At 31.8% G+C, this 5,425-nt stretch overlaps 1 non-coding gene across 1 annotated transcript; it reads left to right on the top strand.

The window, feature by feature from the left end:
* The first annotated feature begins 246 nt into the window (after positions 1–246).
* Positions 247–353, top strand: LOC124100094 (U6 spliceosomal RNA). The gene has a single exon (XR_006854157.1). It is a non-coding gene; the product is annotated as a U6 spliceosomal RNA (small nuclear RNA).
* The last annotated feature ends 5,072 nt before the right edge of the window (positions 354–5,425 follow it).

Genomic DNA, 5,425 nt, shown 5'->3' with positions numbered 1-5,425 from the left:
TACTGATGAGGTTCTGAGTTATTAACTTGGTTGTGTATTTTTTATTAAAAAGATATATACTGGGGCTGGGGATGTGTCTCGAGCGGTAGCGCGCTCTCCTGGCATGCACAGGGTGCTGGGTTCGATCCTCAGCACCACATAAAAAAAAAAAAATTAAAAAAAATAAAGTTGTTGTGTCCACCGAAAACTAAAAAAATAAATATTAAAAAATTCTCTCTCTCTCTCTTTTTTTAAAAGATATATGCTCTGCTCACTTCAACAGCACATATACTAAAATTGAAACAATACAGAGAAGATTAGCATGGCACCTATGCAAGGATAACATGCAAATTGGTGAAGTGTTCCATATTTTTTTAGAAAAGATATATACTACTATATAATGTATTATTCACACCAAAATACCTAAGGTAAATATTATTTACTGCATATGCCCTGAAAACAGGTATGCTAGTTTTTATTATAGAAATTGAAGCTCTAAAATTACACAAACTATTGTTTATATCCTTATGAGGTATTTGTCTTCAGCTAACACCAGATTATAAGCCCCTCCTTCCTTATAGTCATTCAGTAGTAAGTGTAAACTCAAAGCCCTAAATTAGGCTGGCCAGAATGAGAAGCATACAGCATGGTTCCCATCACTCCTCTATCCACCTCAAGATTGATGGATAGAGAATTAGATTATGTCTAAGAGATAGAACAAGCTCAGATCAACTGGGGAGTTCTGGCTGGATTTCTAGAATCAATCTTCAGACTTCCTGTCTAGTTACTTATTCAAGAGCTTCATGCTGGCCAGATCAAATCAAGAGAAAATGGTTTTTAAATTTGAGGAAAAAAAATGGAGGTAGGTTTCAAATTATAGAATCTCATTTTTCCATGTAAAATTTATATCATGTACTTTATCACAGAAATCTTTATCACTTTCTAAGTTCTTTTGTTTTTTCCTAAATCTAACACACACTTTTCACATTAAAAAAGTATACCTAAGGAGACAAGACACTCTAATAATAAATAGGGTGATTTGAAACAATCTACTGTGTTTGCATAAGCCAAAAAATGGCTCAGAAAACAACCATAACTAGATAATTATAAATGTACAACAGTGAAGAGAGTTTATCAGTTACACTTGATAAGTTTTAAATATTGTTTTCCTGTACTCTTTATACATGAAAAGCTGTAATATGCTCCCACAGAGCTTGCTTGATTTATTGGGGAAAATAGTATGTATTTTGAAAAATGAGCTCTCTGAGCATTGACGAAAAAGGCCCAGAGAACACAGAAGGAGTGGTTACACTCTACTGCGTAAATAATGCATTAGAAATCTGTTCTCATTCAAAAACACAAGTAAAATTTTTCTAATGACACCCAAAATATTAATTCTTCAACTGTTTCTCAATTAGGAAAGTCACCATCATTTTCTCCTTTGAAGATAATTAAATTAGTTGTTTTAAATTTAGAGGAAACCCAATTTTTAATTAATAATATTAAAAAAATAAATCTTGGTATGAGAAAATTACATCCCCATAAAACTACATTTCTGCTAAAGATAATAATTTCCATTTATATATTATGCTATGCAGTTCAGAATTTTGTTTTGGGTTTAAATATAAGCTATTTAGGAAACTGCATTCAGATGATCTCCAATAAATGAACATATGAATCTAATTAAATTTGTGTTAACAAGGAAGTTAATATGAATTAAGAAAATAATTTCATAATAGAAAAATAGTGAAATAGGAAACATAATACATTTCATTTTCATGGTAATTTAGCCAAAGATAAATTTTAACTTTACATTTTTGGAAAACTGATTTGTAGAAAATAATAATTTGTAAGTGAGATAAAAATAATTTTAGAAAGTCATTTTAAAGATTCTAGTATAGTTTTATCTCCTAAAACATAATAACTTCCCTCATTGTTTCCTTATTATTTTCATTTGTTTACCCTTTCCTTCATATTTCAAGGGCCATATCTCAGTCTAGTCATTTCACAGCATACAATAATACTGTACTAAAATAAGTCTATAATGCTTCCAGTTTTTAAAGTACTAAAATCATCACTTTTGATCCATTATTATTTTATTCTACAATACAATTTTTTATATTAAAAAGTATAATTATATTAAAAAGTATCATTCCTCCATTTACTTATTCCATTTATTCTCTTGCCTCAAATGGAAGTAATTTTGACTTTTGAAGTTTTTGAAAATCTGTCAAAATTTGGCTTCTTGTCTACCCCCCCCACCATAATAAAAAGTTCCAATTTAATTTTTTTATTATTATTATGTGGTGCTGAGGATCTAACCCAGTGCCTCACGCATGCTAGGCGAGCACTCTACCACTGAGCCATGGCCCCAGCCGCAAATTTAAATTTTTAAAATCATTCTTATTTTATTCCTTCTATTTTTTTAATTTTATAATACATACTTTATTATTTTTTTATTTGAATTCAATTTTTTTTTATTGGTTGTTCAAAACATTACAAAGCTCATAATATATCATCTTTCATACATTTGACTCAATTGGATTATGAACTCCCATTTTTATTCCTTCTAATTTATTGATAATGTTTTTCTGAATTTCTACCTTAGGATCTAGTATTGGTTTAGTATGCTAAATACAAGACTAAATACCCTCATTAAGAATGGTTTACACGCCAAAGAATAAATTTCTGCCCTGACAAAAAAGGGGTTGTTGTTCAATTGCAATGCAGTGAATGGAGAAATGAAGCTACAAGAGTATGCAGTACATATCTGCAAATGCAAACATCAGAAAATCCAGGCTGTCTTTCTGTGCCCCATTAGCTATGTATCCAATGCATTAATATATAAGTGAAATATCCACATGCATTTTTATATTTGTGTGTCTAAATAGGTGCCTGATTCTCCAATAGGTAACTTCTAATACTTATTTTATTCTATTGTCCTCAAGAATTCTTTGATACAGGGACTGCATTAACAACATTTCCCAGATGAAGAAACTTAAGGGAGAACAGTAGAGGAAGGGGAGCCATGGATAGAGAAGAAGGAAGGAAAAGGGGTAGCACTGGAAAATTAAATAGATAAATAAATTAAATTAATTCATAGTGCTCTATGCATATATGAATGTATCACAATGAATCCCATTTTTATGTATAATTAAAATGCATTAATTTTAAAAATTAATGGAAGGGAGATCAGTAGAATACAGTGGATGAGGCATTGCCAGAGAAAGGAGGAGAGAGAAAGAGGAATATTGGGGATTATCACTGAGCAAATTATATTGTGTACATATATGAATACGTCACAATGAATCCTAGTATTATGTATAAATATAATGTACCAATAAAATATAAGAATTATTTTTTAAATTGATGTATATGAGTACAATTTAAACTCAGATCTGTTTAATAATCTAGTCTGCATTCTATTTATTTATTTATTGTTTATAGTCTTTAAGGATTGAGCACAGGGCATAGTACATAGTAGGCAAGTACTTTACCAGTTAGCTACATCCCCAGTCTAGCCTATGCTGTGGAACAACCTACCACTGTGCTAAGATGATAAAAGTAGTTCTTCAGGTGAACCGTGCCCTCCAGTCTTCTCTGAGGTGTTTCAGGAATGCATCCAATGCTGTTCAATACAATTTGTAACAGAGAGAATGCAAATAAATATGAGTCAGTAGAACGCCATAACTCTAAGAACACACAGAGAGAGTTTAGCTGAAAGTCTGATGGGAGGAGGCACTCAAACAACTCAATCCATCTTAATCTGACTACTTCATACTACGTGACCTCATCCATCAACACTCTGTCTGCATCTGCGGTCATCTTTTTAGTAAAAACCAGGGAACAAAAAGCACTTTATGTCCCCCCATCTTTTCCCCATTAATAATTTTGGTGAAATGTAAGCAGCAATCCATTGATGGAACATTCATATAGAAGCAAGCCCAGACAACTTTGTGGATTTGGGCTAAGAAGGTTGGAGCTGGTAAGTCATAGCATTTTATATTTCTTCAGTACTGTGGAGGCTGTTTCCTCATCCATATAACCCTGAATTTCTGCATGAAAGCCCCAGTTTAGAGGGAAATAATGTTTCTGAGGAAGACTGCCCAGGTCCACTGATTCCAGAAAAGAAAGTGTTCCTATAATCCACAAGGTCAGATAAAGCTGGCCACTTTTATATTTTATCTCAGAAACTGAACTCATTTAGAAAATGCTCTTCTAGAACAATTACATTTTCCCAGTTTCCCTGACACTGTCATTATTTTCAATTTTAACCTGAACAGGAGAGTGTACTCTGCTCTTGTTGCCTTAAGAAAAATGTTGTCTTTACAATTATATATTCCCAGTATTTATCAAGAATGGTGGACAATACTACACATTTCTTCCATTTCTATAGAATAGAAGCATGTAGTTCTATCTTTGTAGTTCCAGAGTACCATAAAATGACTAATGCAAAGATAACTATTGGAATTATTTGACAAACGAATAAATAAATAGGGAAAGTGAATAAATATATATACAAACATGTACATGTACATATACACACATACGCATTTACATCCATTTGAAAACTTGCATTTTATAACCTAAATTCTCATACAAATATAATTTTTAAATAACATTAAGAATAGTCTGTGACTTTCCTTTTCTATCAGAAAGATAATATAGAATATTGGGTAAAAAACACACTCCTAGAACAAAACTGCTACGGTTTGAATCTTGGATTTGTTTATTTGTGCTCATTTTGCCTCAGTTTTCTCATTTGGAAAATGGAAAAAAATAATTACCAATATTATGAATTTGTTATGAGGGTAAAATAGTATCATAAAGTGCTTACCACTTAACTGTGATGTTAATGGGATTTTTGATTATGTATACCTATCTGACAGGGTTAACTTGGTTCCATGTTTTATTTCAAGCAAACTCCCTGTATCGATAGAAATATTTTCTATTTATTTTCTTTACACTCATACTCCTCTATCAGAAAGTGATGAATTCAGCTCCTCTTTATCTTTCATCAAACATGGATTTGATATTTTTTTGGTTTAAGGTTCAATTTAAATGTGGTTAGAGTATCTTTGGAACTTAAGAAGGTGGATGAGAAGCAAAAATTAGTATTCAAGGTTTAAAGTCAGTAAAAGTCTCTCTAGAATATTTCTCAAGTAAGCATTATGAAACACCACAGAGAACTGAATGAGAACCTATACCTATATCACATAGTCAGTAAATCCTAATTTGCATGCCACTGAACTAGTTACCTGTCTCAAGTGAAATAGGATAGACCTCATCCTAGCTTTCAAGATGCTCATAATCACATAGAGAGAATCGTGGTCATCATGAACTGGGAATAAGAGCCTGAAGCATCAGTTGTTTCAACAACACCTGAAATAACTATAAAGCTTATCTGTAAATTTCTAATTTGGGTAGCTCATAGATATATTAATAA

This window comes from Marmota monax, unplaced genomic scaffold, assembly GCF_021218885.2.
Source record: "Marmota monax isolate L192 unplaced genomic scaffold, Marmota_monax_Labrador192_F-V1.1 WCK01_AAM20220418_F8-fsc00053, whole genome shotgun sequence".
Lineage (NCBI taxonomy): Eukaryota > Metazoa > Chordata > Mammalia > Rodentia > Sciuridae > Marmota > Marmota monax.
This window is presented reverse-complemented; position numbering and strand designations above follow the sequence as displayed.